The 21,824-nt window shown below is 42.8% G+C and overlaps 1 long non-coding RNA gene across 1 annotated transcript; it reads right to left on the bottom strand.

Annotated features, from left to right (window-relative positions):
• Positions 1 to 17,603: 17,603 nt before the first annotated feature.
• On the bottom strand, positions 17,604 to 21,463 carry LOC109312185. Its single transcript, XR_002101719.1, has 3 exons — positions 20,380 to 21,463; positions 20,274 to 20,300; positions 17,604 to 18,372 (listed from the first exon to the last, which is right to left on the bottom strand). It is a non-coding gene; the product is annotated as an uncharacterized LOC109312185 (long non-coding RNA).
• Between the last annotated feature and the right edge of the window lie 361 nt (positions 21,464 to 21,824).

Here is a 21,824-nt window from a genome sequence, read left to right as displayed (position 1 = left end):
CAAGAAATAATACTGGGAAATATCTGTATTAAAATAAGGCACAGAAAAGTGATGACTACCTTTCACAAATGCATATGTCTAATTCCATTCTACCAGGTGGGACAATGCCAGTGCAAGGATTAATGAAGTCATGAGTGGAGTAAAGATTAAAAAAGCCAAAATGAAATATTAAACAGACAGAAGTGACAGTTTATGAAGTCTGAAAGGGAGGTTGGAACAAATCCAGAGAGTGCTCTGAAAACAAAGGGAATAATTTTGAACTGATTTCAGGGATTATAGCGCTCTGTTTGGGAATTCTGGAAGACAACAATGGTGTGATGTTGCCTTCCACAGCATAACTCATACTTGTTACAGCACTCTGGACCCGTTGAAGTTTAATGAACAGAAGCCAAATCAGAAACTTCCAACAGGCAATACACTATGCGTTCATTCTGAAGCTTGGATTGTGACTGTTGCTGGAATATGTCATATGATGATGGCACAGGAGATGACAGATATTGTTTCTTAGCGGTATTGATAGTGTGGTATGGAACAGAACTTGTATATGGAGGCCAAACATTCAGAGTCTGACTTTCAATTTTGTAAGTGCAAAAGTTTATGGGCACAGTTTTACAAGCACTTTTGTTCGCAACTAGCATTTAAATCACTCTAGATGTCTTAGTGCATGTACAATCAGGGACTTACATACCAAAACAACTTAATTTGTTGGACAATTAATTGGGAAGACAAAGGTGCACACGTGTGTGTGTTTACATTCTCTAATTTGGGATTGACAAATACAGAGACCAGGCTGAAAATTTGCTCCCAAGCCTCTTCTAGCTATGATTTGGCCATTAATTCAGTGGTAATCAGAACTTTTAACCATTGTCTGTTACCATTAAGCCAATGTTATTTCATGCTGTAATTGCACCCCACATGTAAAGTTCTTCCTAACAACTGTATATTATGATTACTTTTTCTTCCTTGTATCAGGCAATCATTAAAGACACAGGCACAAGTGAAACAATAGATTGTTACCATTTCTTTCTGACGCATACATATGGATGCCGTCCAGTTGGCTATTCACATTATTTTTAAGACAGTGTATATTTACATACTCAGTTCGGCTCCAAGGTAAGCACCTCTACTCATTGCTAGAGTGGTGACAGGCTTTATTTACTTTTGCCGAAACAAAGTGAATTCTGCCATGAAATAACCTTCATTAACTGCAGAGATATATACAGCACGAAGATTGACGCAGCAACAATAGATTGCAGATCACACAAAGTTACTACAGTAATCCCTCTTCATGACCATTACAGAAGCGCAAAACAAAGAAAGCAGATGCAGCCATTTAAAAATAGCTCCGTCTTAAAAAGAGTGATGACATGAGCTAATCACAGAGATGTTGGCCCTCTGTATATGACATTGGTAAGGCCACCATTGCACTAAAATGTCCACCTCTGAAGCTCACAATTTAAAATGGAAGTTGAAAAATTAGGCAAGGTCTGGAGAACAGACCTTAGATTGAGAGATATGAGGAGCTCACTCAATTTAGTCTTGCAGCAAAGCAATGATTACAGTCTTCGAGGTACTTCTGAAAGGAGGAAAGCTGGTATGAGCAGAGTCTTGAATCCAACAGACCATAGGCACTGAGTTTTATTTTTGCCAGGGGAGGAGGCCTAAGATGATGGATATGTGGAAAGTTTTACACATTTCAGGTGACAGCCCTCTTCCTAAGTGGGGCCAGGGCCCTCAGGCCCCAGTGTACTCGACACCTCTACAACAGACCATGGCATAAAAAGATCCAATGGGCTAAAAGTTAAAGATAGAAAATTTTCAAGTGGAAATAAAACACAGTTTCCTAAGGACAGGAAATGAATTATTGGAACAGGCTACCAAGCAAAGTGGTAAATTCATCATTACTTGGATTCTTTAAAAACAGATAAGAGACAAGCTGTAATAGTTCAGCTACAAATTACTGGCTGAATTGATGGCATCCACTTACATAACTGAGAAGAATTATTCTCTCCACTGTGAAATTATTGTCTGGAATGACTGACCTGTGTTATGTAAGTGATCAGACAAGTTCTACTGGGCCTTTCTTGTCTCCTGATCTCTGAGCCTGTGTCCTATTGTGTTGGCAGCATTCCGGTAGTTTTTATCATTTAAACCTTAACTTGGCCAAATCATAGATTCTGCCCCTTCCACATATATATTAATTACAACTATTTAGGGATCAAAATTTACATTTAACTGAAAAGAAAGAAACTTAAAAAAAAACTATGTAAAAGCAGAATAGTTAATTTTGCAACCACAACCTTAGCTTTTGGAATTTCCTAATCTCCATAGACATTTATATTTCAGTCTTAGTATGTTACTAATTAATGACAGAATCATAGAAATTGTGGTTGGAAAGGACCTCAGGAGGCCATCTACTCGAACATTAGTCAACAGTGCAACAAGGTCATCAACAAAGCCAATTGCACTTTGTCAGATATTAGCAGATGCATGACCAACATATCGAGGGAGGTGATGCTCGCCCTCTATGAGGCATTAGTCAGGCCGCAGCTGGAGTACTGTGTCCAGTTTTGGGCTCTGCACTACAAGAGGGACACGGAGGATCTGGAAAGGGTTCAGAGGAAGGCCACCTGCATGAGTAGTGGTCTCCGTGAAAGACACTACAAGGAGAGGTTGAGAGATCTGGATCTCTTCAGCTTATACAGAAGATGGCTGAGGGGTGACCTTGTGGCTGCCTATAAATTTATCAGGGGAGGACAGCAGGGAATTGGGGATGAGCTGTTTACCAGAGCACCCCAAGGAGTAACTAGGAATAATGGGTGCAAACTAGTGGAGAGTAGATTTAGGTTAGACATTAGGAAGAATTTTTTTACAATAAGGGTGGCCAGACTCTGGAATGGGCTTCCAAAAATGGTGGTGCTATCACCTAACTTGGAGGTCTTCAAGAGAAGGCTTGACAATCACTGGGCTGGGGTCTTCTCACCTCAGTCCTCTTTCCTGCCAGGGGCAGGGGGTCGGACACAATGATCCATCGGGTCCCTTCCAACTCTATAATCTATGAATCTATGAAACCCCAGAAGGTCATCTAATCCAAACTAATGGTAGGAGTCTTTGTATTTACTACCTGCAGGACAGTTGGTTTATAATGTCCAGGACTTCAGCTGGAAGAATGCATACCATTGAAAACAGTCCAACTCCATCCTTTTTGCAACCCCCTTCAGGTAGCTGAAGGCTGCTATTAAATTTCCCCATCAGTCTTCTCTTCTCTAGACTAAATAAGCCCAGTTCCCTCAGCCTCTCCTCAGAAGTCATGTCCCCCAGCCCCCTAGCCATTTTCATTGCCCTCCACTGGACTCTCTCCAATTTTTCTACATCCTTGTTGTAGTGGGTGGCCCAAAACTGGACACAGAACTCCAGATGTTGCCTCCCCAGTGCCAAACAGAGGGGAAGAATCACCTCTCTCAAGTTGCCGGCAGCACTTCTACTAACATAACCCAGCCATTAGCCTTCTTTGTAACAAGGGCATACTGTTGGCTCACATTCAGTTTATTCTCCACTGTAACACTGAGGTTCTTTTCTGCAGAGCTGATGCTTAGCCAGTCGGTTCCCAGCCATTACCAGTGCTTGGGACTGTTCCATCCTAAGAGCAGGACTTTGCACTTGTCTTTATTGAACCGCATGAGATTTCTTTTGGTCCAATCCTCCATTTTGTCGAGGTCTTTCTGAATCCTAGCCCTGCCCTCCAGTGTATCTACTGCTCCCCCCAGCTTGGTGTCATCTGCAGACTTGCCAAGGATTCACTCCATCCCATCCTGAATTCAGTCTATAGCATTTATAATATTCATTGCCTACACCAAAATAATATCCACATTCTTTGAACTGACAGTAGGGCTTGATAATCTTATAAACTAATAAAAAAAAAGTTATCTAATGGCTTATACCCGAGTACTAATCACTCAGAGCAACAAGGTCTGAATGCATATGGCTATACCAATGAAGTGTTAGGTAGATGCCCTGCTGCTCAGGTCATAAATTCTGCTAAGGCATCTATATCTTATGTAGTCAAGGAGAAGTGGAAGTCCAATCAGACAGGCATATCAGCAAAAGTTGAAAATTCTCATTGGAATAAATGTCAAGCTACACACTTCAAGGTCAACAGGCTTCCATCTTTGGGGGCATTGAATACTACCCATAAAATGAATGGGAGAGCTATGTGACAGAAAAATGAAACAGAATGTGCCCCTGGAGGAACTGCAGCTCCCCACTTAGCATGATGCCTGCCTGTGCATGGTCCTCTTAGCCAGGAAAAAAAGGAGATGAAGTCTCTTGTGTCATGGAAGAAAATCCCATGCCTTATAGCTTTTATGAGTCACTGGTTCAGGCCAGAAGAGACTTTTTTTTATCTTGTGAATGCTACTGACTTGTGAGGAGGTTTTTCGCCTTCTTCTGAGGCATTGGGCTATTGACCAAAGCTAAAGCTTCTTGGGTTATTGGAGGATTTTTTTTAAACTGGGCTGCACTTATATACTAGTCAACCCAGAGTTTCCTAGTTAGAAGTCTCTGCTCTCATATGCAGATGGATGCTGGCCACCAAATTTTGCATCAGGAAGGACTTTTTCCCCTGCTCAGGCTGGCATGGACTTATGGGGCTTTTTGCCTTCTTCTGCAGGTGGGACATGATCCTTTTCCTACTTCCCTCTCATGGTAGTAGCAGGAAGTTGGCAGTTCCTTTACTGTCCTGCTTTTACCTGAGGCAGTTTTAGGGTGTTTTATAGTGTTTCTGATTTTGTTCCCTGTCAATGTTTGAGGGTTTGAAGTGGTACTTTGAGGGAGTCCTTTGGTTAACACGTGCCTGTAAATTCAGTAGACTGGATTTAATCGCCCAGGAGGCCCCTTACCATCTTGTCTTTCTAAGCTGGAAACATTTTAGTAGAAAAGCTTAACTTTGTTCTTAAGGAGCTCAATCTGTTTAGTTTATCAAAAAGAAGACTGGCAGGCGATGACTACAGTATATGAGCACCTCCTCAGAGAGGAAATACTAAGTATTTGAAGGCTCCTTAATTTAGTGGATAATGGCTTAACAAGGTCCAATGGCTGGATGCTGAAGTCAGACAATGTCAACTCAGAACTAAGGCGCAACTTTTTAACATCAGCCACTGGAACAAAGAACCAAGGAAAATATTCAGATTTTTGCCTCTCAAGATGGAACACAAAATGCATAAATGCAACAAAAAAATCAGAAATACAGACATGTCAACTGCATATATCAACCTGAAGAAAGGACAGATAGAAGAAGAAAATAGAAGCATGCAAGGAGCAATAATTTAGTTACCAAAATAGCTTAAGAAAGGTCTCCAAATTGCACCACAATTTCTGAAGAAGTTACACCGACTAAACACAACTCTCTCCATAGATGCAGCTGCACCCTCTCATCATACCAGATTTCAACCTTTGGAGACGTCCTATTTTTCCAATGGACTGCTATAATCCTGGATGTCACCAATAAGGCTCTCTGCAAGAGTGTAACCTGTGAAGGGTTCTGTTTCAGTTCCTTAGGGGCAGGGGCAGGGGCAGGGGCAGATTTAGGGTGAGAAGGAGGGTGGGGGTTTCAGGGGCACAGTTGCTTGCCCCTTTTGGCTGCACAGAGCAAGTGCAGTGAGCTCTCTAAGATCACCAGCGTGTCAGTGCAGCTCAAACCAGAGTTTCACAGGTGCCATGCACTCTCTGAACACACAGCTGGATTAGCACCAGCTCTGGATGCAGCTCCTGCTTTTATACTGCTCTGGAGCTCAGGGAGTGGGTGTGTCTGCTTCTCATCCCTTTTCCCCTGCCCAGGGGAAAAGAAAGGGGATAAACGGTGGTGGCACTCACGACCTGCATTCTGCAACCATGAGAAGCAGTGGCCCACCAGAGCCAGCACAGGTCAGCTGGCAAATTCAGGGAGCTCCCAATACTGGTAGAGCTGTGGCAAGCACTACGCTGACACGACAGTGAGCTCAAGTCGCTTACTGCGTGCGCATGCATCATACATCCGAAGGAGGTGTGGCTGAATGACCCCCTCACCTCCCTCCCCACCTCTTGCCTCTGTTCTGGATCTGTCCATGCTCAGGTATATACCCAAAAATGCACATATGTGCCAAAGGTATCCATGTTGTGTTCAAAACCACAGTAACTCTAGTTAGAATTTCTTTCCAAGAAAAATTGAAACTAACAGGCACGGCTTTATATCTGACCCGGCTTTGCCCATAATGCCATTTCTTGCTGTCTTCAGACCAAGATTAGAATACTTTCTGGAAGTCAGGCTTTGGCCAATGCAAGGTGTTGAGCTAAATGGCTTAAACTCAAAAGTCTGTTTTATTCAGAAAGTCAAATTAGCTGGTCTAAGGGTCTCATCTGTGAAAAACTCAAATAGTTTTGCAAATGGATTGTGCCATCTTTTACTGTATCATCCCAAACAGATGTATTTTAAAAAGTTTAAAAAGTCAAGAAAGTTCTAATGAGCATGTCTGAAATGCTAAATTTAAACAGTCATCATTTCAACATGACCAAGCATATTTAATTTTGCCAGTTTATACTGCCATCCCTTGAACCAGGCCTTGTTTCTTGTTTGTCTGTCAGTACTTATAACTGAATGCTAACTCCTCCCTGACAAAGAATTTCAACTTTTCATCCAAAAAATGAAAAATGAACTGAAATATAATAGTATAATTCACGAACAAAAAATCTAAAATCTAATATTTAATCAAAAGACTTTTGGCAAAAAATTCTCAGCCTACTCTAACTAGCCCACTTTGAATCCCATCACATTGTAGATAAATAAGTAGACTAGGAAAAAACAGTCACTTTGTCCATTACTTACCAGCCAAAATAAATGAACCTTTTCTCTTCCCTGAGGTTTAGCAGACCTGGGCTCTATGGACTTCCAAAAGAAGGGACTTCTTTGGTATATATTCTGCAGCTACAAAATCATGCAATACCTTTTTTATCTCCTCCGTATACAGCCTGCACTTTCAGGCCTCTACGAGTTCTGCTCAGAAGAAGATACACAGTCAGTTTGTTCAACAAGTTGCTGCTACCTGTGCAGAGAAGACATTCATATACAGTCCCTTCTGCTGTGCTGGATTTCCATGTTTTCTTTATCTCAACCTAAAATAAGAGTCATCGGACTCAGAAATACGCAATTGCTCTTTGTGGGGAAAATAATAGACATCCAAGTGTGGATTAAAGTCTCTGGTACAGTTGCCCCAGGAAATGACAATGCAACCTGTCCAGTTAGCATTAACCACGCTGAAGGTTCAAGATATAACCTAAAACCTAAGAGTGACCTACTGTACAGACGGAGCTGGAATGAATTTCTTTGTGCCAGTTGCCAGCCTCTATTTTTAATTATCTTGCTTTGGTTAATTTGTGTCAGAACTCCTGTTATTTATTTTGTGGTCAGTTTTCCATTTCAATCAACACTGAATGAATACCTCCTTTATTCTGCAGATTATCTGGTAACAGCGCATTATATTTTCAGACCAAAGTATTTATAATCATAATTTTACTCCTACTAAACCTGATACAAGTTGCCACATGATCTTTTCCTCCACGTAACAAAGGCCTCAGTAATTGAACAGGGCTAGGAAGTTTCGAGGACAGCCCTTCATTGTGTTCCTTTCACACATTTTATCTATGTAAGTGATACCATACACACACAGATGAAGTGTAACGTAACACAGGAGTATGTAAATGTCACCTGCTAAAAGTCTCTGTGTAACCACTCTGCTAAACCAGCTGGGTGACTGCTTCTAAAACAGGACAAAACTAGGTGCCAACCTAATATCGACAGACAAATTATTCCAGCCTCCAACCTCCTATGGGAAAAAGAATGAGAACCATATGTAGGGATCTTTGAAAGACCATACAGCGAGGCGAAGCACTGTTAGATCTCATTTGATAAGACTGTGTTGCAGTTGGCTAATAGAAAGGGGAGGAAATTATGTTTTGCCACTCATTTAATTAAAAGAAAACAACAATGCCAATGAAAACCCAGCTTTCTTTTTAAGGTTAATCACACTAGAGTGCAATTTATCCTGCAATGATGTGTGATATCTGGCAATCCATATTAAACCTATTAAGTTTACTGTGCCAAGACAGAGCAGGTCTGAGCACATTTTTTTCAGGGACTGTGAAATAAGAAGTGCAAAGACCCCACTTCTACTGAAAACAGCCCCACCTGTCCAACATGCCCAAAGGCAGGGGAACTGAATCCTGTTCTCTTTTGTGGTTCTGCCTTCTCCAAGTCACTTTCCTACCGTATCTTCTTCGGTGACTACTCTCCCAAACCTATATCCCATGGGTGCCCACTTCAGCGCTCTCTTCTTAGGCCACACCATTTCTCTTTCAATATTACCCTTTCTACTGATCTCAACCACTATCTCTTTGTCAATTGTCTCAACATTTTCTCTCCTCTATTAATGGTTCTGATCCTCAATAACACATCAAGAGGCCCTCTTTCTTCTCCATAACTTTCCAAAGGGTAAAGCCATTTGCTCACAGTCTTTTTTTCTTGCTAAGCCAGTTTGAGGCTTACTCTGCTGCTTTCCTTGGTAGGGACTATGGGGCTGGGCTGGTATGGGTGCTAAGGTGCACAGTTGACAACCCAGAGGTTGCAAATTGAGGCCACACCACAGCCCTGTCAGATCCCAACAAATCTGTCCATGCTGCTTCACACAAGGACACAAACAAGGAAAGGAAGTAGTGACCCCAGGGGGCGAAGCACTTGATTAAGTCAATCAGGTTGTTTCAGCCCCCGACCAGAACAACATCAACAAAGTGGCTTATGGGTCCCCTGCCCTGTCCCGTGTGTGCTGTTTCCTGGAGGGACTGCACACAAATTCACCTACGGGGTGCACTGAGTTGGGAGGAGGACCCAAAAGAAAAAGGGAGATAGGCAACGACAAGACTCAGGAGTGAGCCCAAAGGGAGAAGAAATCCTTGTTGAGGGCAGACAAGGAGAAAAAAGAGCCTGAAACAAGATGAAAAGATATGGGGTGAAATCCTAGTTCCACTGAAGCCAGCAGGTGTTTTGCCATTGACTTCAGCAGGGTGGAGACTCTGCCTTGGGGTACAGCCCTGCTGGGAATTATCCCGCTGGAGAGTTCAGGGTGTGTCATAACTGCTGACAGAAAATTCATCCACCAAGTCCTGACAGCCTTGTAAACCCAGCCATTAAACTTTCTCCCACTCTTTTTCTAGATAATTTATTCCCAATGAAATTCAAGGCAGCAAGAGCATGAACATCTGTATCCAAGGCTTCAAAACAGAACGCAGGACAATGACAACTTATAAGGGAGCAAGAACATTGTGCAGTAATAAATAACTGAAGTGTTCATGACACAGTACACTACAGCAAGAGGCACAGCAATCAGCAGCGCACCCAGGCAGTCGAGCTCCTCCACCGCTATTTGGCAAGCACTGTTTGGTCACAGTCCCAGCATACTCCCCTGAAATTCAACTGTCAGTGTAAATTCAAATAGGAAAGCAGTCAGTCACCAGTTACAAAGTTCAACCATGAGAACATAAATCCTAGCTTTACCACAACCATTAATACAAAAGCTTGCAAAGGTGTTTGCAAAATAATCCACATCTGTCCTCCGTGGAGAAGTTTCACTTTGAAGGCCCAACCCCAAGTCCTCACTCAAGCAGCACCCCCACGGGCTTCCTTTGGGGATTCGTCTATCTTGGGAGGTCAGAGCAAAGTCCTTAAACTTGCCTCTGCAGCCAGTGAATCTACTGCCAGTTCTGTTCAGTACAAATTGCAGCCCTCACAATCCTGGATGATCCAAAGATAGAAAAGTCAAAGTATGAAAAAAAATAGCGTTCTAAAATTTTTTCTGGCAATTATCCAGTCACCAATGGAACTGGAGGAAACCCTATCATATGAATCATTTAAAAATAAGACCAGTCTGGACAAAGCGCTGGAAAATATACTGTGGGGAACAATCTTGCATTGGCAAGGGAATGAACAAGATGATCTAATCTTGTAGGTCTTTTCCATCTCTAGTTTCTGAGGGCCCAGTCCTCAAGGGGCCTTACAGGATTGGGCCCTAGCCACATAAGAATGCCTTAAATCAAAATTAATAGAAGTTTTATGTAGAGCCGCATTGCAGATTTAGTATTTGATTTACTTCAATAAGCACCTCCACCAAGGGCGCTGAATGTCTCCCAGCTAACAGGAGCTCATCCAAAAGGTCAGAAAGTTATTTCGAAAACACTTGACCATAAGAAAGAACTGCTGCTTTGGACCATCTATGGGCTGGTCCTCAAAGCCCATTTTGGGACTTTGGTTCAACTTGTCACAGAGATGAGATCCAGCTGTGTAGCTTGGTGCTTAATTCAAACTACTACAAAATCTGTTTTCTTCCTGAACTTTGGTTGGGAATATTATCTAGTCAGAAAATACCAGCAACCTGCCCATCTGAATACAGAAGAAAAACACCCTAAAGGATGTGAACTGTAAACAGTAACAAGAGGGGGTTTATGGGTGAAAGGTGAGAGAGACCTTCAAAATCACCACCTTATAAAATGAAGTGTAGAGAAATTGCTAAGTATACTGTTTAACCTTGACATATGTCCCTCTTTTTTTCTACTCATCTCCAACTCTCTCCTTGTTGCTTAAACCGGAAAGGCAAAAACGGCCCTTTAGAAACAACGATAACTTGCAGCAAGCCAGGTACCAAATGTCTGGAAAAGTGAGCCAGGAGTAGTTGAAATCATTCCTGATTCTAGTCATCACCCAGAGTAGCACTTCACCCAGTCCCATAACCCCTGTGCTGCAGTTTCTTCATACGCGAAATGGGTACAACAGAATTCACTTTCGCAAAGCTCTGTTGGATTCTCAGCTGCAAGGCATTTGAGAAGTACAGAGGACTATTGTTCCAGACAAGAGAAGAGGAGAGGAATTGTTTAGGGTGGTGCAAGTGGGTAATGGGATGAAATTAAGCAAAAGAAAATGTTAGGCTGAATATCAGGAAAGATTTAACAATGAACCCCATTAGGCTGCAGAATAGATTCCCAGAGGGAAAGGCTGGCAGCCCCATCACTTGCGTCAGTTCAAATGAGACTGGACAAAGCACTAGCAAGTATACTAATGGGACCGGTCCTGGGTTAACCTTTGGGGAACAGGGGGAAATGGACTGGATGATCTAATGGGTCTTTTCCATCCCTAACTTCTATGAATCCATTATTGGCTGCTGAAAAATGTGATGTAAAAGCAGCCAGCAATGATTGGCAGACCAGATGAAGGTCAGAAGTAATTTTTTGGATGCTTTTAGCCCCATGCGTGTCCCAAGCACTGACCGCACTCACTCGGCATGTTTAGCCACCTGGCAGCCCCACTCCAGCCAACCCAAATATTTTATATAAAATTGAAATGAAATAGCAAACAACCATCGTTCTCAGAAATGTTAATTTTTCCTGGGATTTCTTTTTTTTCTTCTTTTTCTTTTTTCGCAGACAATCTAAAAACAAGTGATTGAGCTGAGGCACTTTCTGAGTGAGCTCCAGCTCCGGCGGATTTCAGTCGAGACGGAGCAGTGTCTGGTAGGATTGCTATTGGAAACAATTAAGCATTAACAAGGGAAAATTCACCTGCTATAGTTGGACACTACTTCAAGCTTCTCTCGGCAGCAGACTGCTCCTGAGCCGACAGAGTGAGACAGAATATTACAAATGTGAACTCAAACTTTGGGTTTAGGCCTATATTTATGGATATACATCAGCCCAAACCACTCACATCTTTCGCACACTCCCAGTTCTGTGCCGTTTTGTGTGCAGCCCTTAAAAACAGAACCGTAATGAGGAGACATTTGTACAGTTCTGGCCAGCAAGCAAATGCCTCTGCATCTAATGAGCAATACCAGAGCCCTAGTTTCAACTGTGGAGCAACCACGAGGTGCAGGACAGTTTGGTCGTGCATGCATCCTTGTGTTTCTTCATCCCATGCCTGGAAAATATTTTGGGCTCTGCCTGGACCCTTTCCCAACCTGTCTCCAGGGAAAAGACATGTTGATCACACTCTTGCTAAAGAGAGGTACCAAGCTAAGATTTTAGTGAGGTCCTGGAGGAAGGGAGAGTGAATGGATGAGGGAGAGTAGAAATAGTCTACTGGGGAGGAGGAGAGGTTGGACATTGTGGGAAGAGGGCATATTTGGTTGAAACAGTCAAGTCACGAGGAACCTGCAGGTCTACAATCGATGCCCATAAAGATTTGCAAACATACGGGAAGTGACTTGTGGATTCAGATGGATTTACCAAGCCAGGTATCCACTTTGAAATTTTAGGCAAATGTTAGGCCAATTTTTGCTCAGGTATTTTTATGGAGCCCATATGGCCAAATCCTATCAGTTTTCTTTTGTGACCCCTAGTTCTTGTATTGTGAGAGACTGTACATATGCAACAGGGTCCCCACACCATGGGTGACTGTGATGCGCCTGGCACTGCTCAGCCCTTTTCAGTGTTGCTGTCTTTGGGCAATCTCCCTTTCCGCTCGCCTGCTACACCTTCAGGTATTTATCTTTTAGAAAAAGGAAGGCTGCCCCACAGGTTCCCAAGCAAGATCTCATACTGATTAACCCAGGTGTCATGGCTCATCACCTAATTAGGTGGGCTCCATCCTCCCCAATACCCATGCCTCACAGATCTCATACATCTCTTCTTAAAGAGGCAGGCTCTGTCACAACATAAATCCCTATTTACTTTCTCTTCAACCATTAGTATTTTGTAAGCCCTTATGATGTTCCCCCTCAAGAGTTTCTTTTCCAAATTAAATAGGCATAACCTCTTTAGCCTTTCCTCATATGGAAACACAGAAGGGGCATGGAAGCCCCTCCATGCAGCTGATCATCCTTGTTGAACTTCTCTTTACCTTCTTTAGCTCCTCCGTATCCTTTGGGACATGTGGGGACCAGAACTGCATTCAAGATATGAGCACACCACAGACTTATAAAGGGACATAATGATACTTTCTGTTTTGTTCACAATTCCCTTTTTAATAATCCCTAACATTTTGTTTGCCTTTTTGATGGCAGCCATTGTACTTTTGCATACACATCCCAAGCTCAGTGCCTGGGGCTTGTGCCCCAGGCCCCACTTCATCCTCTTCGTTCTGCTACTGCATCCTTATACTAGAGAGCAAAAGGCTAGCCTAGCTGTTTGCACATCCATTCGTTACTCCAAAACATATTATTACAAACAGTGTTTTTTGTTCAGGAAGGTTTTCAAGGAGAAAATAATCCCTGATCTCAATGGCTTGTAGCTCTTAAGAAATCAAACCATTTCTGCAGGGTGTGCTGCAAATGACAAGGCTTGTAGTGGTGACTAGTACAGACAAAATTAATCCTGTGCTCTGAAAACCAAATCAGAGGGAACTATGGCTGCAACCAGCTAAAAAGAGGAAATTCATACTTGCATGTATGTGAAACAGGAAGCACATGGTGCAGCTCTGGCAATGGGTTAAAAAAAAGGTTGCCTTTTTTAGATGTTAAAGGCAAGGATTTTTTATGGTGATATCTTGTATTGGACCAACTGCATAGCTGGGAAGAGATTTTAGACCACCTTTTAGGCACAAGATACCCTCCCTCAGGGGTAAAGAGGTAGTCAGCTCAGAGACTTTTTTATTTCCAAAAAGCTGGCCTAAAATCTATCCCAACTATGCAAGTGGTCCAATAAAATATATCAGTCCCAAAAATTCTTGCTACAGCATCACTCATGTGCCACTTTTTTTATTGGTGAGATATCCAAATAAACATATGGCAGAACATGTGTGTCAGGATTGTCCAGCACTGTGTTGTGACAAAATGTATGGAAATCCCAAACATCAAGCTACACATACAACGAGTGATGACCCTTCCTTCAAGTACAAGGAAAGTTTGGACCCGGGCTCCTAGTTCTGTTTACCACACCAAGAGGCTGCTGCAAGTTTGGATCTGGAAACAAATCTATATCCAGACTTTCCCACCGTTCCAGAAGCAACTCGCTCCAGGATTCTGGTTTGGACCCGACTTTCATACTTATCTCTGTGACTTAGGAATGAAGCAGAATACATCCCAATGCATAGAAAACATGAATCTGACTCCTCACACTGCAGCCCCGCTTTGTCACACCAAGTCATGGGCAGCCAGGTCTGGGGCCACGCAGGGAGTCAAGATGCCAAGCAGGGTCAAGAGAAATGAACAGAACCCAGGTACCGGCTGGTCAGGAAGCCAGGAGCTCGGTCCAAGAGCAAGACCTAGGAACAGCAGGGAGCAATGTAAGATCAAGTTAAATCCTGTTGTCCAGACACTTCTTGTTGCTGCTCAGGGGTTTATATGGGGGAAGTGGAGGATCAGCTAATCCTGGCCAGCCACTCTAGTGCCAGTGAGTGGCCAGAGGGCTAGGCCCTGCTGGAGGCTTCAGGACAGCCTTGACCAACCTGCACAGCCAGCTGTAGGGTAGCAGGTAGGATAAGCAGCTATACTGGTCAAGCTGCAGCCTCATACCCCTTAATAAAGACAAGCAAATGCATTCTTTTAAAAGATAAAAAGCTGAAACCTGGGCTATTGATTTTCTAAGACAGTCCCTTTCTTGCAGGTCTTTCAAATTACAAGAGACATAGTCTGCCATGTTAGTATGAAATCTGTCAGAAGGCAGGGTAAATATGCACCTTTACAGACTAACAAAATAATATATAGAGAGAAAGCACAAGCTTTTGTGAAATCAAGTTCGCTTAATCAGATGCTGACAATGTCATTATGTCACATGGTGTATCTTGAAAAAGATGCTCCTGTTGAAGCTAATGGAAAACTTGCACTGCCTTCAATGAGAACAGTCTTCAGCATCATAACGGGCCTTTGAACTTTAAAGAAGCAGTTGGGTCTCTATTGCTTAGAGCTCTTTTGTTGTGGAGTCTCCCTTCTTTTTAGCAGAGAGTGTCCCAGTATTTTCTGAAGCATAGCAAAAAATCTACAATTTTGCTGTCAAATTCCACCCCAATCTTGAGGTATTTGAGGGATCAATCAAGCTTTTTCTGTGCATTTCATGAGCCAAGTTGTCTGTGCATTAGGGGGCTGTATGTGGGGAGGTATGTGTGCAGGTGGGTGCATATGCACATGCCCACACATGTGTGAGTCCCTAATGGATAAAACACTGGACTGGGATTCAAGGAAGTAGGAGTCCATTGCCAGCTCTGCCTGCTGGGACCTTGGACAAGCCACTTCTCTACTGTGTCTCAGGGTCTCTATCTGTAAAAATGAGATAAATTCTCTTTTAGCTGTCCTAAAGGAAAGTGCTATGAAACACTACACATTATTATTCCGGATGATGCCCCGTATTATGACTGTCCCCAATAACTATACCGCTCTGTTTCTTACTGGTAGATAACAGAGTTCCTTCTTAGCTTAGGGACTAGTCTAGGTTTGGGGCTAAAGATTCTGGATTCTGTCCTCGGAGACACTTCTGATTTCTACACGCATGCACCTGCAATTTGCTGTATTTAAAGCCTCCAAACAAGAACAAAACCATTCTACAGCAGGACAGTTCAAGGACATGAGAGCGAATGTCCACGAGTTCCCAGACTATTCCATCTAAAATGCATTGAATATAAAAGGGCCGGGGAGGAGTTGCTAAGCAGTTTCCATTGGCATTCTTTCCATATCTGAATGCACGTCTCGTAGATATTTAAATAGTAAAATGCTCATTCCTCTTATTCAGTCACTAAATGTAATTCTCTCACTCATCAGTGTAGTATGCTGAGGACTGTTTTGCATTTGATAATGAATTACATACCATCTTTAGATAGAAATCTTTTGGACTCTTGCTTTTGGCTTATCGGAGGAAATATGCTCTCCACCTGCTGTTACATCGTCAGCAAACGCTGGGACAGAGTTACTACGTCATGTGGTCAGAGGCTGCCACCTAGTGCACCCAGATGTGTACTGGATCAATGACACATGGAGAGCATTAACTAAACAGATCAGGATTTGCTAGCCATGAAAATTTGATTTTCCTAGTAAATGGTTTCCCTTTATGACTGGAAATTATGCACCTTACCACCAGCAGCCTTTCCCCCCTAAGTGTACATGCAGAAGTGGCTTCCACGGCTTCTGTGATATCAGACATACCAGTGAACTGCACAGCCCCTATTCTGGCTCACAGAAAAGCCATATTCATTTGTTTCCATTTAGAAAACTACATCCATGAACTTATCTGGCAATGATAAACCCAACAGAGAACGGTAGGCCCTGTGACTGAGGCAGGAAATTGTTCCTACTGTATTTCTTGGGTCATCTCGTAGGGCCCTAACCAGTCAGATTCAGTATCTAGGAGTTAATCTCAGGATGCCTTAAGGGCCTTGTAAACATCAGCGTTTCCCTTTCCATTATTCGGTGAGGCCCTAATCTTGCTTTGGGTCAGGAAGGAAACTATTCTTCACACAGCATACAGTGAGCCCACTGAGTTCTGTAGTCAGAGGCTGTCATTAAGTCAAACACTTTTGCTTGAATGAATACAGGTCAGGATAATTATAGGATAATTATATTGTATCTGAAGCTGGGGCAGCTACCATAAGTAAAATAGGACATTGTGCTTCATCGTGCTTAAGAACTGATTCCCCACATACAACTGGCTTGGTGCGTTATACTGGGGGTGCTATTTCCCTTCTGCAGAAGGATGAGCTATGGGCCGTTATTGCAGACAGACTAATAGACTACAGATGAAAGTACTAAAATGACTGAACAAATCCCATATTTATAAAAAAATCTCCCTTTGACAGAGCAAAATTCCTAAAACCAGATTTGGAAGTTTTTGCTCCCTGCACAGAGCCGTGAAAGCAGTTGTCTCTCAGCTGAGAAATAATCTGGAACAAGCTTCTGTCCTTAGCTCCTAGCCACCTCCCCAGTTCTTCAAGCCTCATCCCAGCAGCCATCTCTTCTCTGTGCACCATGACTTCTAACTGGCTTTTTAGATCCGTCTATCACCAAACTTCCACATTCCTACCCCTCAACACCCTTTCTCCTCCCACATCTGAATGAAGTAGAAATAAAGTGCAAATTTAACAATAACCATTGAAACAACTTACCACAGATCACGGCTGACTCTCCATCAACAGAATTCTGTAAATCAAGACGAGGTGCCTTTCTAGCTCACTCTCTGGCCTGTGTTATGCAAGAAGTCAGACTAGAGAACCATACAGGTCTAGCCTTAAATCCCTCTTGTGAAAGGGTTTATATGATGTAGTTGCCTGAAATAGCAGGACCTGGACCTGAGGCCCTGAGAGGTCCCTTCCAGTCCTCTGTTGCTAAGATCTGTGAAGCTACAGATGCTAGCTGTACAATACAGGGAATTTGCAAATCTAGATCCATATAGCTAAAAAGACAGAGAGATTAATAAACATACACACAGATTAATGAACTGTGATATGCTTATAGCACGGCCACTAGATGACAATCATTTGTTTCGTGTTATTAGGCAAGTTTCATATCCATTCTGCATTCTCGAATTTGAATTAGCAGAATGCCAAGGGACACAGGAGAAGAAAACCCTGGTAAAGTTTATTTTTGTAGGAATAATGAGATGACACATTGTCAACTATATATACCATGTCATCCAGCTACAATTAGACAAGCCAAATATTTTTGTGTAATTCTGCAATAAAAATATGAAAGCAGCAAAATTCCAACAAAGAGACTGGCTTTCGTTAAAACAGTGCTCCAAGAATAACAACTTGTGGATTACCAACAAAATTGTTTGGGGGGAAGAAAGTTGCTTGATATTGACAAATTCATTAAGTCAAAGTTTGCATGAAAAAGTAATCATGGAAAGGCAGTGTTATAGATTACTGTATCCTGTATGTACTATATGATGCGGATCACAGGGCTTGTGTCAAGCACTCTGACAAAGTAAGCTAGAATTGCTGGGGCACTGATGCATTTTCCAGCCGATGTTAATGATGATTTATGGCCCACATTTCTTCTATATACTATGGCACGCTTACAATTAATTTGAGATACATACCTGCAGGAGTAATTTCCCCCACCCACAACACCAATTAATTGCAACTCTTTCTTGGGAAGAGCATGGTAAACATTTGAAGACGGCAGAGTAATGGCATGACAGTGTTTAGAACAAGAGACGAAGAAGAATTACATGTCTAGCCTCATGTTCCTAAGGACTCATCACCATAGAGTGTAAGCAGTCTGCAAACATCAATGAATGCTCACAACACCTCCACCTCAGAAAAAAAGATGGGGGAAGTCACAACTGTGAGCAGAGCCAGGAATTGAAACCAGCTATCCTAAGTAACAGTTCAGCACCTTAATCATATGGACCATCCTTTCCCTTGCCTCATGGAAACTGCAGAGAGACCTTAGGGAAAGGGACTGTTATTTATCTGGCAAGGACACCAAGTTTGGCTTTCCTACTCTTCTGATATAAGCCATGGCACCTTCCAGGAACCTGGAAACAATATCCTGTTATTTAGATGCAAAGATTATTGTGATTTTACTTCTCATCTAAAAGATAATGCCTCAAGCCCCAAAGGGACTCTAGCATTGGAGGGTATTGATTCAATACTACAGGAAATGTCTTCTGCTAAATCACCAGGGCCCTTTACTGCAGTCTCTCTCCTCTAAGCACTCACCCAAACAAGCAGGTTTTGTTTGTTCAGCCAACTCACACTGAAGGAGCAAGAGTAGGCTGCAAGCTCTCCCCAGTGCATATACAAAATTTAATGGAGGCAATATACACAGGGCACGCGCATCATTGCCCACAGGTTTGCCCACATGCACAACAAATTTATTTTTAAAAGTTACAGAGTCAGCTGCTTCAAATAACATGACATGCATTGTCTGGAGCAGTTTGATCATCTCTCTTTAACTACCTGTCAGCACATGCAGCTTGTAGTTAATGGAACCAGCTTCATGACAAAGAGGGACTCCACAGCTTCCACAGATGTGTGTGACTCTAACCACAGGAATTCAATATCCCGCGAGGCCACTTATGCAGCACTGTCATGTGGAAACAAATATTTCTTCTGTGCTGTAGTTTACGGGGAAGGAAAAAGTTGAGCATGGAGTGACAGAGATACTTGAACAAAAAAAACCTCAACGAAACCCCCCAGGTCCCTGGCAGAATCAGCTGCCAAATAACTGTCCTATGCACAGGGAGCGCCAGAGAGGCTTACTCCTACATGTCACTGTCTTTTTACCAATCAGAAGTAGTTATCCTTTGGCTGGATTTAGGCAAAGCTGTATACAAACCACTGGAGACAGACCATCAAACAAACCTTTAGACAGCATGGAGACTGCCATGGCAGGATCTGATACGAAAGACAGATCAGCGTGCTCTATTTTGTGCAACCTAATAATAGCTTGAAGTAGCAGCAAATCATTATGGTCATTTTCTCCCCTCAGGGGCTGCATGTCCAGATGTATCCAAACCCACCCTTCTCCAGACCTTTCAAATGGTGAGCAGTCAATCTGCTTCCCATCTTGGTCTAGTTATTACCAGAGCTTCTGGCCCTGCCTGCTTCCCTTTTTAGTGATATCAGCTACTCCCCCAACTTCTCATTGTGTTATCTTCACACTTCTACCTGTCATTTGCTGTGTGGAGGATGACTGCGTGGCTCAAGGGACTGGTAATAAGCTAAGGGCTATAGAACTTCTCCCACCCACGTGTTGCCATATCAAACCTGATTTAAGTCATTGCTCTTTGATGGCATATGTGAAATACCAGGGATCTCAATTTAGCAGCAAGTGGAGATGTCTTCACACAACAAAAGAGAGCAGCATAATTAACTCCCTTGCTGCTATCCTCAAAAGAGAGATACCAGGTTGTATGGGCACAAAGACCAACTTACGGTGGTTACCCTTAAAAGTCATCACTGACAAGCAGTCACCACGCTATAGCATCTGAGAAGAGAAATTCAGTATCTCAGCTAATGAGCCATAACCACCGTTACTAAACCACACAATCTTAGTGGTGACCACTGCTCTGGGTCAGGCTCATGGTTGTTGTAGTATGAAGAAGTTTATGCCCCTGATGCACTTGTCTGGTGAATAAATAAAGGCCTTCAGCCTCGAGGCTTTCACTCCACCACATTTCCTGAACACTAAGTTCACCAAAAATGACGACGGTATGAATTACACTCACAGTCCAAAATTAAATTGTGGCATTGTGCAATCAGGGCTTCCTGAAGTAACAAGGTCAACATTCATTCTCTAGAACTTGTAGGAGAGAAAAAATGCTGTACACACCTAAATCAGCCCAGGAAAATCCCGCTCCTAGGAAATGAAAAAAAGGATCACGTTAGCACAATCCCTGGGTGACCCAAGCCCCAGTCTGTTGAATCCCTCCATTTACTCACTCTCTGTCTCTGCTACCATGCGCAGGAGCTGAGTTCTGGCAGCATCTTCCAGTCTGCACATCATGCGAATACCGACCCCTTGGTTCTGGAATGGGAATGACCGCACGGCACTTATAACATTTCCAGACAGACATAAATACACAGATTAGTCTTTTCTGCATTTTTCCTCATAAAAACAACAGCAGCTTCGAAGCACATTGGCACAAGCCCTGAGATTAAGTATTGCAACCTGCTGTTGTTGGCAGTATCACACTGGCTTCTTTTGCTTTCCCCACCTCCTTGTAATCCTCCCTCCGCTTGGAGTGCAGTTAACTGCTGTGTCCATTCATGTCACCACAGAGCAGTCTTGGCAGATGCATTCCCTGAGGCTGGGATGTTTTTACGAGAACCGTTTTCATATTTCATTGTTTGCTTGGCTGATTCTTTATCTGTTCTAGCAGTTATACAACTAAACATGCTGAACACTGTGTCAAACGATGACATATTCCATGCTGAACTGCAGGATACAGAAATACCGCCAAACACAGCCCTGGTCTAACTCTGCTGACTTCAGTGTGAAACCAAAAATGAATCCAGCCCATAATCTCCTCAACACCAGCCTTTGAGCAAAAATAAAAGCAGACATAGGTAATATTTCTTGATTGTTGTCCACCTAGGTTTCTTCTACACAAAAAAAGAGGGAGCGTTGTGACCACCACCCAGCAGTTTGCTTCTCCAAGCAGTGAGCTCATCTGTGCAAAACTCCTCGCCCAGGAGGTCTGTATTTGCATGTGGTGTTAAAACTGACATTTTAAAAGCCGGGAGTAGTTCAGTTGAAAAGGAGCAGTTTTTGTGCTCTTGGTGGCACAGGATACAGTACAACTTGCAATGCAGGCAAAGGCTGAAGCCAGGCAGAGCAGAGATCACGGAGGTAAAAGCAGAGAGGAGCTCTCTTCTTTTCTTGGCTTTGTAAATAGTCCTCCCTCAGTGCCCACCCTCCTGCTTGGCTGGCAGAATAAGAGTTATCTTCCTTGCTTAGAAAAATACTGATTTAGGAAACTGGATTTTTTTTCCCATGGTTTTTTTTTTAATTCTCCCCTAAATTCAAGAAAGACAATATTTTTTTTTCTGCAGAAACATTCAGTTTAATAAAGGATTTCTTAAGGGAGATGTCTTTTACTGGACCAACGGTGTAGTTCGGAAAACTTCTGAATGCAAGCCCTTTTTCCTCAGGTCCTCTTCCTGGGGAGACCTGAGAAAGCCCTGAGGAAGAATGTCTTGCATTCAAAAGCTTGTCTAACTTTATCCCAAGTGCACAGTTGGTCCAATAATTTCTGGGCCATCACAGCTACAACAGCGCTCTTACACTACCATTTTAAAAAAGGTTCCTTGGAGAAAAGTTTCAAGAGAAAAATGCTGACCAGTTCTGCTACTCCTTCCACCATCTGTTACCACTGGATCC

The sequence above is a fragment of the Crocodylus porosus genome, unplaced genomic scaffold (genome assembly GCF_001723895.1).
Source record: "Crocodylus porosus isolate Cpor-Errol unplaced genomic scaffold, CroPor_comp1, whole genome shotgun sequence".
NCBI classification, from domain to species: domain Eukaryota; kingdom Metazoa; phylum Chordata; order Crocodylia; family Crocodylidae; genus Crocodylus; species Crocodylus porosus.
The sequence above is the reverse complement of the archived record's forward strand: the minus strand, read 5'-3'. Positions and strand labels throughout refer to the sequence as shown.